This window comes from Cupressus sempervirens, chromosome 3 (genome assembly GCF_028749045.1).
Source record: "Cupressus sempervirens isolate cs-2001-9-10 chromosome 3, ASM2874904v1, whole genome shotgun sequence".
NCBI lineage: Eukaryota > Viridiplantae > Streptophyta > Pinopsida > Cupressales > Cupressaceae > Cupressus > Cupressus sempervirens.
Window position 1 is genome coordinate 611253821 of NC_143120.1, and position 13849 is coordinate 611267669.

A 13849-nucleotide genomic window follows, 5' to 3' on the forward strand; every position below is an offset into this window, starting at 1 on the left:
AACCCTTTTTTGGGTTATTTTCTTGTGCTTTCAAATGCAATTTTGGAGGGAAAATAATTCAAATTCAAGGAAAAGTTGCCCTAGTCCTTCCCTCTCTAAATATTCTCACTTGAGCTCTCATTTACATATGCTTGCTTCGACAACTTGTCGTTATTGAGCCTGATTGATGTTTGGAGTTTATCTTTGGTTGGATAGTGAACTAAACCCCTCAATTGTGCTAGTAGTTTCAGTGGTGAAATATTTACCTTAGCTGGTTGCTACTTTCAGTTGATAATAAAATAAGCTAAGATAATAATATCAATGTCCAACAAAAGACCACAAAATGGTCTATGTGACTGAGAACCTACAACAAGAAAACAGAGAGAAGCGGGAGCACCAAATGGTGTCCGAGAAAAGAAACCAAGAAACAAGAAGAAAAGAGAAGTGTCAAGCAAAGGATTAGGAATCCTTTGTAGACATGAAGAATTTGGTCACAGAAGGATAGGAGTGCAAATGAGCGTTGCACTACCTTCGTGTGCTACTAGAGGAGTGTCGTTGTCGAGATAAGTTGTTGCGGGGTCTCACAGACCTGGAGTGGTCGATGGTGGTAGTAGTAAACGGCCTTTTCACACCCCTTGGTGGAGACAAGGTTGAGAAAAAAGCAGTAATGAGCTGATCCGAGGTATGACCATGAGGAAGAAGTGACTACAAAGTACTCTCGCGGAGCAAGGTGGCTTCCTAAAGATAAAGTGTAAGACATCGCTGATCAGTGTAGCTGAAGAATGTTGAAAGAGAGAAGCAGTCACGAAACAGGCAATGAAATCTCCCTTTGATCTCATAAAAGGTAGGGCAACAGAAAATAAAATGATTCTCTATCTCGACCTCAGTTAAAGTACACATCTGATAGATCCGATCATCCCTGTCCATATGATGGTCAAACCAGGCTCGAAGACGATAAGAACCAACTCTGAAAGAGCCCAGAGAGATATGAAAAGCATGACACCAGCATCGAGATAGGTAGCTAGGACGAACAATAACCCCATCTCGAATCTCCAAAAAGTGCTCAACATAGAGGCCATCTTCGAACGTAAGCATCCAGGAGGATTACTCCTAGTAGTAATATTATACTGTCTATAGATATCAAGTCTGACATATTCATTCAACTCCTAACGTGAGGGGAGGAGGCGAAAGGAGCATCCAGTGAGAACTAATATGGAGGGAGGTGATCAATATCAATCCCAATCGAGCCCAACAGAGAGGTTGCCTGAGCATACCAACAGCGAGCTCTACTGCTAGTATCGAAGCTTGTTGTCATAATAGAGGAGCAGTAGGCTAGATAGGAGTATCTAGATTGGTCACTTGTCGAATCTGTAAATGCATGAAGGCAATGAAGGAGCCAGATCAAGTCGAATATGGCGGCAAGTCTGAAGGGATGAGCACCAAACTTGGCTAGAATAATATTGTGAGGGATGAGCCTGTGGCATCTAATAATACGTCTGAAAAGTAGAGTTTGCGTGCACTCGATCAAGGCCCAATCTGAGACCAGAAGAGAAGGCCCCCAAACCACGGAGCCATAAAGAAATATCGATTGCACCAGGGAATCAAGGAGGGATAGCTTGGAGGGAGTGTCCTGAAAATGATGTTTGAAGCACTATCTCTCAAGCATAGCAAGGGATCCCAAGCCCTTACTGACTCTAGATTGGATAGCCGGTCTCATATTGAAGCGGGGTCCATAAAATTTCACTCCAAGATACATATATGAAGTAATCTCAATTTCTTGTCCCTGAAAGGAGAAAGGAAGGTGAGAGGTCTTTAAGCAATTAAATACCATGACTCGAGTCTTACCCAGATTGACCACAAGCTGACGCTAGTTACAAAAGGAAGCCAAATCGTCTAAGAGCCTCTACAGACCCTCCAGAGAAGAAGATAACACAACCACATTGTATGCAAAAAGGAGGATGGAGATCAAGACCTAATGTAAGTAACACCCATCACCGGGAAGTGAGGAGATCTCAAGGAAATCCTCAAGCTCATCAATATATAAACCAAACAGAGTGGGGGAGAGAGGGCAACCCTACTTCAGTCTAATTGTGCTCTGGATCGGATCTGAATAGCCTTTAGGAACCTAAATCTACCCACCACAGTTTCGTACAACCTCACAATCACAGTTAACAACATCTCAGAAATCCCAATCTCACGAAGTCTCTGGAATGGCACCACCCTAGGAACAGAGTCAAAAGCCTTGCAAAAATCTACAAAACAGCAGTAAACTTTTGTCGATCAGTGTCTAGCATCCTCAATAATAGCCCGCAAAGTGAAAATGTGATCTATGGTCTAGTAGTCAGCCCAAAAATTGGCCTACCCTCTAGCTCTACAACCTCTCTTGTCAAGCTCTCTAGATAACATAGCATTCAGAGTTGTTGCATATAATTTGGCAAATGTATGCCCAATGATGATGGTCTTGTAGATGTCGGGGTCTAAGACAAGCTCGGCCTTGTGAATCCGATAAATCAGGTGCCTTGACTAAAAAGCTAGAAAAACCAGTACAGACCACTGTATTAAAGAGCATAGGAAGGTAGGAACCAAGGACCGAGGCACCCAACTTGAAAAGCTCAGCCTAGAACCCCTCATCATTAGCCGCTCTACTACATCTCATAGATCTAATGGCCTCATAAATGATGGAGGGGGTGAACAAATGGCAAAAAGTGGGCGAAGTGGGGTGGATAGATGGCTGGCCAAGAATGTCATACAGAGCAATGGTATGAGAGTTTAGTAAGTGAAAGTCAAAGGTAGAGAGTAAGTCAAGGGTGGAGGATGGGGGGCAACAAGGGAACAAGGTGCACCAAAAGAGCTAGGGATTGCGGATAAGCATGGAGCATAAGGATTTAAACTGAGCCGCGACAAAGGACCGTTTCTTAGAGCGAAGAAAACGGAGGTAAGAGGAACACAAGCAAGCGTATAAGGGGGAATGGGCCTAAAAAGAAGAGCATAAGGAGCGATGAAAGGATTTGCAGTCAGCATCAAACCATTGTTTCATAGGGCAAGTATTACGACGTTTGGTTCTACGGAAAAGCAAACAACGGTGAGGGATAGAGAGGAAAGTGGACTTCCAAATAGCAACAACAAGTGTATCAAACATGGAGGAGGCCTCGCAAGAGTCACCAAAACACTGATGGTTAAGGAGTCTCCTAAGATGGGATGAAAAAAGCTCACTACCACCATCAACGAAGCGGAAACTAGTAGAAGGACGGGTAGCGACAAGCAAGAGATGAGGAGGCTGGAGAGAAGAGAGAGAGAGACAGAGAGAGAGCGACGAGTGGGGGGAAAGCAAAGAGCAAAAGTCAGGAGAGCATGATCAGCAAGGGGGAGGTGAGGGATGGTGAAGTTGTGAATGGAGGGAATGAAGGAAGAAAGGGTGAGGGCATAGTCCACAATGCTCGTGCCCTCAGAATGAGTCCAGCAAGTGAATAACTCAGACCCCAGTAAACATGTGAGACCATTCAAAATCACCAAACCTGAAGACTCACAAAGTTGGAGTAGATGGCGACCATAGCTAGTAATCGGCCCATGAACGTCATCAAAAGTTCATTGAAATCTCACATAGGTCTATTCAATCTTTGAAGTGCAAATCAAATCGGAGCAACGGTCATATATAGGAGTCTGAAGCTCTCTAGTCCATGCATTGAAATCCTCGAGAATAATGATGCCCCCAAAGCAACAAACTGAGAGACACTCTCGTAAAGGTCAGCAAATGGGTCCCCGTCCTTGATATCGTGAATGGCATAAGGAGAAGAAGCCGATGGCAAATAACACACAGCAATGAAAATATCTTTCTGATGATGAATCTTACTACCAATTCGGACCCACAGGAATCTGGCATACTTGTCCGAGTGAACTAACATGGTAGAGCTGAAAATATCATCTTTAATCAAGCAAGCCACACCTCTAGAGCCGCGGACCCACATGACGCACGAGGCTCGCATGAGTCTCGATGATGACTAGGATATCAACAGACCCCACCGCAACATGGGAGAGACCAAGTAATGACCACAACATGCCATTACAATTCCAACAGTTAACAAGAAGAGAACAAGTGGAGGGCTCCCTCTTGTCCAACTATTGACAAGACCGTCATTTGGTCTTGGGGGCCTGTCTCACTTCCCATCGACTAGGGGGGAATCACGAATGACTTCTCTAAGATTCCTGATCACTGCCCACTTCCCTACCCATCTAGCCTCCGCTACAAGACCCCTAGCATGTTTCAGCTCTATAACCTATGCTTTCGTGAGATCTTCATCAAGAAAAATGTTGGAGGGAAGAGAGAACAGTTTCCTCTTCGCTCTAAGAGCACGAATCCTACCAGAAAAGTTGAGAAACCGAATGAAGAGGGTGTGTCTTTGGCCAATCCAGCATTTATCTAGTGTAATGTCAAATATACCAAGCTGATCAATAACGAAAGAGCGTCCAACAAATAAAGAATCAGAAATGGAAAGGAGCCCGCAAACCCGCAGGTTGAGCTCACGAGCACATCTCACCCACTCATCTTCTATCTTCCCCTGAACCATCTTATCAAAACTTGCTATAGGCGCAATAGCAGTTGTGTTATTGCAGAGAGAGGCCCACAATTTCATTTTCTGTTCGGTTTCAAAAATCAAAGAAGAATGTTTCATTGCAATTACTGATTGTTGCTCTTTGATGGTATCTAGCCCATCAAGTTGCTCAATAACAGATTCAATATGGGTTTTTAATCTTGCAATCTCGGAGAGGAGAGTATTAGAAAAACCTTGAATCTAAGATGTATTTGCTCGATAACAGATTCAATATGGGTTTTTAATCCTGCAGTCTCGGAGAGGAAAGTATCAAAAAAACCTTGAATCTAAGATGTATTTGAACCTATGGTAATTTTGAGTTCCGAGATAGTATCAATCAACGAGATTATTTGTTCTCTCAGCTGTTGGTCGTCCATTTCCGGCTTGGAAATCCGGTCGCAGAGCCTCTGGTTGGTTAGAGGTTGACTTTGCAATGGGCATGCATCTCCAACATCAGACATCTTCGAATTTGAACTGTAAAATACTAGAGCTAGCGCAAAAATTCTGGCTTATTTCCAAGAAAGAGTGAGAGCAACCCATCACAAGGCATGCAATGGTCAGGCACCAACGAACAACTACTGACCCACCAACAACACCAATAGAGGTCAGCCGTAATGGATGCAAAGACATGAATCAGGGAACCGTGAAGAAGATAGCCTACTGCAAGAAGATGAGAGCACCCGCGAAGGAGAAGAAGTCGCACTTCACACAAAACGGTGGAAAACGCAGAAGCAAACACAGACAAAGACACCTGTCACATGAGAAAGGAAAATGCAGACAGAGACACCTGTTGCATGAACAAGGAAGCCCTAGCGGAACAAACACGCAGAGCCACACAAAATAGAAAAACGCACAAACACCTGCAAACACACAAACACCCATGGTAGTAGAAGACACATGGGCACCTACAAAACGCAAACATCCTTTTAAATGAGGAATTTTGGACTTGACAAATTTTGGCTTGACCTAGATGAGGATTTTCCTAATTTTCTGATACAAGTCTCTTGGTTTTGATGTGGTATATGCTAGTTTTATGTGTGGGTTGAGTTTAGAGAAGTTTAGAAGCATTTTCAAAGAGCTGTAATGGATTTTCTGAGTTTTGAAGTGCACTTTCAGAGGTACTGGTAATCACAATTCTAAGTTTTCCTCATAGCTGCATGACTAAGATTGACTGTTCATTTGGTAAGATTGGTGTAGAAAAAAAAAAATTTGAGGCTGACCACCCTCCCAGGTAGGCCTAGTGGCACTATCTTTCCTAGGCAAGTGGAACTTTTTAAAGGTCTGAAACTTGCTATTTCTTGGTTCTGAATCTTCATTTTGGGGTGTTTGAGATTGCTGGTGTGGTTTCTGTGTTTTCCTGAGAGTGGAGCAGTTGATGTGTTAACACTTGGTGAATATTCTTACCATTCGCCCTTGTGTTTTAGTGCCTAAGTTTGGACATTGAAATCAAGTCTGAGCTGTGCATTAAAGGCTAGAAGATTATATCAGGTCTAATTTATTTTTTAATCTGATTGGTATTGCTATGTAATGGTTAGTTGAAGCTTTGAATCCATTTCAATGAAGACTTATTGCAGTCAGCACCTATATCCTATCTTTCGTGGTCATGCATCATGCTATACGTTTGTTTTCTTATCAACAATGCAATCTGAAAGCAAATATCAGCAACACTCTCATTGCATACAGAATTGCAAAACAAACACATTTTCTAAAAAATATCAGGGGAAGTTATTACACAAGTTGCACCATTCCTAAGGATGCCTGCAAGTCACAAGGGAAGATTTGTCTTAAGTTCGTCATTTAATATCTTAAAGTACTTTAATAAAGTTACTTTATGTTTTGCTAAGACATTCACTTTATAAAGTGACTTAAGTGACTAGAAGACGAAATTGGTGTTTTATCCCACGTCTCTTATTCCAACACTCTTCCCTCCCTTCGAGGTTATAAATAAAAGGCTCAATCTTGGGAAAGACACAATGAATATATGATATAATACAAATTCCAAGGTCACTTATGTGTGACTGGATTTTCCTAAGGATGCAAACCCTTGAGGAAAATGTGCAACTAGACGAAAACCTAGTTCAGCACAGTATAATATCAATTTGGCAAGCTCAATTTGAAGACTAGATATGAGTTCAAACTGCAATGGTAAATAGGAGGAAGATTGGTTAGAGAAAGACATTGTTTTCTTAAGGACACCGGCTGGAGTGAGTCAACTTTCAAGACCAGATACATCCAGGTCAGATTTGAGATTGTTTGCAAAGTGTATACTTTCATTGGCATATCATTCAGTAGCGGCATAGTACCAGAGAGGAATACGGGATAGCTAGCAGGTGTTCTTCACGTCAAACCAGCTCCATATATGGTCTAGTCGTGAACTCCAACCCACAGGACTGAGGGACGGACTGGCAGCAAGACAATGACGGTATTGTGGTTTTTACAGGAAGGATTTGGAGTTACGGTTTGGGTAGAAGAGAATATCAATGCCTTAGAGATGTTCACGGGAAGGAGTATCTATTAACAAACTGCCCGGCATTATCCACGGCCACAGCTGGAGTTGGACCTTTTCAGCATTTGGAGTTCATTACTGTTGGCAGTCGGGTTGAGCACTGGTATTATTGGGGACTGAAGTGTTGCAGTCAGCTTATCCAGGCTCTGAGCGGCGTCCATCTGAGACGGGTCTGTCCATCCTCATACCCCTCTGTAAAATTCATTTGCTTGTATGAGGATATTAAAGGACCGAAACACTACTTCAGATTGTAGCTTAAGTTCATCGATTTATTTGGTGAGAATCTAAGTTGTGTTGAACATGTGTTCATGTTTTTAGGTGAGTGTACTGGTATTTGTTTGACATGTTTTTAGAAGTAACTCCATGAATAATAACGAATTGGGGCAGTAATATTGTTTCACAAAGTTCTGGTTATTCACCAACTGTTTGATGAAATTCCTGTCAGTTTTAGTACAATATTATTAATCCATGTCGAGCAAAGATTATTACACAATTTGTATGCCTTTTTGGTGGCGATTGTTGGTTCTCCTTGGATATTCCATGCTAGTAGGGGGGATGTTTGTGGACCGGTTGTTTTGGCCAATATGGTGCCTTTGCTTTGGTGTGGTGTGTAGTGAAGTGATTGTCTTTTCTTCTATGTTGCCCCTATTCTCTATCTTGGGAGGCCCCCTTTCTGTCAATGATTGTGGTGATATTTCCTTGCTTGGCTTGTTCAAACTTTGTGCATTCCTTCCCTCTTGGAAGGTTGCGACTTCCAGATTTTGGGTAAGTTGTCTCTTTGCACATTGGTAGTCTTTGGCAAGGTATTTTTTAGTGGCTAATATTTGTCAATTGGCTAATTTTAGGAAAAAAATTGGGGGTAATTTGGCTAATAATTTAAGATTTAATGCAACCTAAATCGCCATATTTTTATAAATTTTAGAACATATTTAAAACCACTCAATAATTTGTTTTATTAAAAAAATTATATTCAAAGATTCGCCATAATATTCGATATATGATTAGCTTTGATTCACCTAAATATTATATATTATTGGAGAAATTAAAATTAATTCACCGATAATTATCATAATTACCAGTTACTTTAGGGATATATCACCAATATTTAGTTTTCACTATTGATTTAAAATATAATGTAATGATCCTCATAATATTCCATGAGTTAAAAAATATTCAATTTTCATTTGTAATATTCTATGGTGATTAATGAAACTTTATTACTATTGAGATTCACCAATATTTTCTATATAAAATTTATGATTCCAAAATAATCGCCAATATAAATATTAAATAAAAATTTGAAGATTCGTGAATAATAAATTTTTTTTTTCAAAATAATGAAAGATTCGCCAATATTTTATATCTTTTTTGGAGGGGAGTTTCTTAAAGATTACCCTGGTCTTTGGTGCACCTCCTGTCCCACTTTGTTGTTGGTATCCAAAGCTCTGGGAGATTGCCTTATTATGGGTTTTAGTGTTTTATTTCTGTTGGAGATCGTGCTTTGGGCAACGCAGGATGCTTGTTTGGAGTTGTGGGGGTAGTTCTTTATCCCTTGGTGTGTCCTCATGAGGATTTGGTTGTTCTAGGTTGAGCTTCTTTGACTTAGCCCTTATTTGTTTCCTTTCTTGAGCGGCTTTGTTATAATTTCTTTAGCTGCATGTGTTATCATGGTGATATCTTTCAAGTCTTTTTGTATTGCTTTGTGGTGGTTGAGGCTCTTTGTGTTCCTCTCTTCTTTCTCACTTCCTATATAGAGGTGAAAGTTCCTATTTAAGTGGAGGCACACCTATAGATGTGGATTGTTGCTGGGAAAAGGTGGTTGTTGGTTGTGGGTGGTCTCTTCTCTCATTTGGTTCTATAGTAGTGGGCAATCTCGCTCAGTACTTGGCATTCGGTTGTCCTTATCTCAGCGGTTCCTATGGAGATGGGCTCTTATCCTATGGAGTTGGGGAGAAGTTTCGATGGTGAGGTTTGGATTGGCCAGTGGTTAGTCCCTATTTTCAACTTATTATTGGTTTTGGGAATAATGTCAAAACCCAAAATGTAGGTTGGGGGAGCTCCCAACACCCCACTAGGGTTTTGGTTGTTAAAACCTTGTCAAAACCTCCTTTAAAAGTTTGAGGAGCCTCTCGAAACCCCATGTTGGTTTTGGGTTCGACGTTAAATCCACTATTCTTCCCCAAGGTATTTTTCTTGTATTATCTTTCTTATGGAATGTCTTGGCTTAATGGTTTGGGGAGACTTTCAAAACCCCGTTTCTCTAATGATGGTTGGGGAAGCCTTTCAAAACCCCTAAGTTGTGGTGCAGCTGAAGCTTAATTTGTTTATTGTTGAAAATTTTGAATGGTTTTTTTTCGTGACAGAAGGTTATGGTTTGGGGAACCTTCTAGGTCTCCCTATTCATCTTGGGTCCAAGGTTAAAACCCAAGTTTTTTACAGCTAGTTCTTTTTCGTGATTTTTCTTGTTGTTTGGCTAGATGTTGATAGTTTTCAAGGACCCAACACAGTTTGTGGCTACTTTTGGTTAGGATTGAGTTGGGGTGTCTTTCTTAGTCGTATGTTCTCCTTGCTTGGGAGGATTTCTCTCTAATATGAATTTCTGACCTTGTATTCTGAGTTTGGGCAGTTGGTGATTTACTAGATTTTAGCCATTTGCTGCTAATTGTCTGCTGGTTCTAGGTTGCCGATTAACAATTTCTTATCTCTTGCAGAAAGTAATCTTGGTGGGATTCTAGATCCCCCTCAAATTCTGTTTGTAAAGTGTTTCAGAGGCCCTTTAAAACCTGCTTTTCTCCTAATCAAAAACAATCTAGTATTCCGAAAAAAAATTGAATCAACAAAGACCATAGTTACCTAGATATGAGTAATATATTAATAGGAACAAAGAGACGACCTCAAATTAGGGCAAGTGAGTAAATGAATAACAGCCCAAATACAAGCACTAAAATTTGTGGATATGAAAATAGGAGAATAGTCCTCATCCCCATTCTAAAGTCTATTAGTGGATATGCACTTTCATTGTTTAGGGAAAGCTCAACAAAACCAATATAACACTAGAACTGTGGTACGTAGGGACGGCAAGATACCGAGACAAGCTTATAGGACGGAGGGAAATCGGACCTCAATTTCAAGACGATAGGGGGACGACGGCAAGGGGAAGACAGCGGGGAGGGGTGTTGTATACTATACATATGGAACTTGAAATTCTAGTTACAAAATGATGTTTCCAGTATGACATACAAAATTAAAATACTTGAACATAGCAAAATTGCAACACGAACTAGAACCGTTGAACATTCAACATAGTAACATAGTACATACCAAATAGTAATATTCAAAAATCAAAAAATCAAATAGAAATTCAAGTACCCATCCCCATCAATGGCGTAGTTATGGAATGGCAGAGGTGGTGATACTTGGGTACTCCAAGTACCTGATGTGGGGACATCTTGGGGACAGGAACTTCAAAGTTTGGGAGGGGTTGCAAGTCCCCGTGTTTCGCTAAACAAAACTACTAGAGAAAAATCTTAGCAAAGTAAATTCTTCAAAGTTAGTAGTGGTCAACACTAACCACTATGTTTGCAAAAAAAATATAATTTTACTAACGTTGCTTCCTAGCAAACAAAGTTCTCTTTCCAACTCCCTAGCATGTGCCATAATGTCAGAAGTGGTCCATTTTAAGTGCCATAAGTTTCTTGCCTATTGTCATTGTTCAAATTGCAATTGTGGAACTACTTTGTGACAAACCTATTATCATTTTTGAAGGACATAAGAAAAAAAAACGCATCCATTCAAGGAAATACTTCTAGACTTCACACAAATCCCTTGTAATAAACTGTTTTGAGAACTTGGGTTCAGGCATGGAGATCACAGGACTAAAACCCTACTGATTTCAGAAAGCAGTCTCGTTTCCAAGGTCACATTCAAGCTCCATTGATTGCAGATCCAATAAAATTGTATCTGTTCAATTTTCTATTGCTGTTGGTATGAATATGTTGTAATCAGTACTGTTGCAGAACTATCTGAAGAAAATATAGTCCTTGTCGAAATTAGAAATTTTGGAATTATATTTATTATCTCAATTTGCTATTTATTTGTAAAGAGGAGATCAGTAGGTTTGTGTGTCATCTGCTGTTTAAATGTGATGCCAATGCTACTATGTAAACAGTGAATTCAATCTGAGTTAAGATCTGATTCAAATATTAGGATCCAACAGTTATTCTACAAATAATATAAGGATTAAGGCCACATTTGCTTAGTATTTTGGCTGGGATATTACAGATACGAAATCTTATGATTAATTTTACCTAGAGTCATAGAAATTGACCATGACACAAAGGAACTTGCATATAAAATGTACCTGCCATGCAAGAAAAGGTATCATTTTAATCCAGGTTGCCCAATTTTTTAAATAAACTACTCAGATGAACAAATGCACACTTTTTTTGTGAATAATACCTCCCAGATTTTTCTAACAGGGCTTATGTTCTACCTATAAAACTGACTTTTTCATCACTTTCGAACTCATGCAGCAAGTAAAAAAAAATGTATGAGTACTTAAGCATCTTTTAGTCTCTCATGTTTTTGCTATAATTTCCCTATATCAAACCACTTTTATTTGATTCTATTTATGTAATCAATTTGTTATGTTTTCTATAATCTCCATCTTGTTGTTCACGGACGATATGGTTCTTTTGGCTTCCTCCGCATAGGGGCTCCAACGGCTTCTCGATGGGTTGTCTAGGGTGATGGTCTTCAACTTCTTGAAGACCTTGCATCTCCACTTTTACTTTCAGGGGGAGTAGATTGAGATCACTTCCTCCTATACTTACTTGGGGGTTAAGTTCTTTGCACCCCACTTCAGTTTGAGACCTTCTTTGCAGCCCCAAGTGAATAAGGGGCTTGGTTCCCTTGGTACACTCAAGAGACAAAGCTTTTGACATCACTTTCAGTACACCACAATCAAGATGTCCCTTCTGGACTCTTTGGGTCAAATCAACTGCCCTGTACAGCTTCATTGTGTGAGGTCCTTCTCTGCTAGAGTCTGATTGGGCTTCTATGGAGGAAGTGCAAACCCTCCTTGTTCGATGCATTATCAGATGTCAATGATCCACCCTCCCAGTGTCATCTTGGTTGTGTTTGGTGCTCATCCTTTCAAGCATGGGACCATCTTCGATCTTGTTTGGTTTCTCCATTGAGTAGGGGGTTTTGTTGGCTCTTCAGACAATCAATTTAGATACTCCTACCTGGCCTACTGCTTCTCTGAGGCGATTGTGAGGTCTATATTGGTTGGTAAGGCTCGATGCACCTAGGCTTCTACTCTTCTTGGTTCGATTGAGATCTTGATGGACTGTCTTCCTCCCTTCTAATTTTCTCTAGACACCCCTACTCAAGAGTTGAACAAGTATGTCAAGACTATCATTTACAAGCTATACATTATCACGACTTGGAGTAGACCTCTAAAGGGTCTCCGACCGAGGATAGCTTGCTATGTTGAGCACTTCATGTTTATTCAAGATGTGGATATTGTGTGCCCTTGGTACCTCACTCGTCATTGGACACATGCCCTCCAAATCTCTTTGGGTTCTTTTGCAATGGGTTCTCATCGGTTAGTATTCATACCAATCATTAGATTGATAGGGAGGAAAGGATCTGTCGCCTTTGTCTATTGGGGAGGCGGAAACTAAGACTCATTTTGTTTCTTGTTGTCCCATCTTCTATGAGAACAGAGGGAGGTTTTGTTGCTTGTTGAGAGAGTACAAATCCCTTTCGTCTTTCTTCAAATATACAAATCACCGGTGCCTTGCATTTTATCTTCAAGAGGCCTTACAACTCCACAATCACATCCTATAACTCCAACTACCTTCTGTGTAGTCGTATGACCAACTCATCACCTCCTTCTTTGCTCCTAGGCATCCGGCCCAAGGGAAGAAGCAGCCCTTTTGCCACTCTTTGGGTCATACCAAGTCCATGAAACCTCAAAGTGGGAACACTTGGCAACACCACTTCATCTCCAACGGCTCTTTAAGACAATCTGGGGTTCTCCCTTGCCCAAGGCAATACCCCTTGGTTCTTGACTACTTCTCGCCTATGAGGAGTAATTAGTAGGTTTGTCTTCTCTTGGTTATTGTTCTCTTGATTTCTTGTCTTGTTCTTTATGGGGGCACCATTTGATGCTCCCGTTGTTGGCAGTTCTCTTTGTACGCTTTTTAGTTGCTTAGACCCTTGTGGTCTCTTGTTGGACATAAGCATATTTATCTTAGCTTATCTTTTGTGTGCCTATGGGATTCACAACTACAAAAAACCCTTGAGAACCTACTCTAATATACTGTCATTGTCTTGTTCATTTCCTATTGGAAGAGCCACAGTGACCAATACAATGGTCATTCCATATGTAGAAAACATGCCCTAAATCTTCAAGACTCCAGCAATAATATCATTTAGAAGATTCTAACAATAAGCATCATAATTGACCTCTAGTAAGATCATCAGCTTACAAGCATGTTGAACCATAGTTTGGTACTAATGCTAGCCAATTTGCTTCCTTCTAGAATACTTTCAGTTAGTGCAAAGATGTCAAAATCTAACCAAAACTCACATACTTTCAACTTCTAAGTATTTTTGTACTCCGAATATGGGGCAAACAAGAGCCCTAAGATGTTATATCAATGACTTATAACACTTGTTATTTGATTGTACAAATGCATCTGATTTCTACTACAGAATAGAATAGTATAGAAAAAATTTAACAGCACAAACCATATCATTTTTGCTT

The 13849-nt window shown here is 40.4% G+C and overlaps 1 protein-coding gene across 1 annotated transcript in view; it reads right to left on the reverse strand.

The window, feature by feature from the left end:
- LOC149568158 (P-loop containing nucleoside triphosphate hydrolases superfamily protein) overlaps positions 1–13849 on the reverse strand; it is a 153573-nt gene that overhangs the window by 92175 nt on the left and 47549 nt on the right. The window lies entirely within an intron of this gene.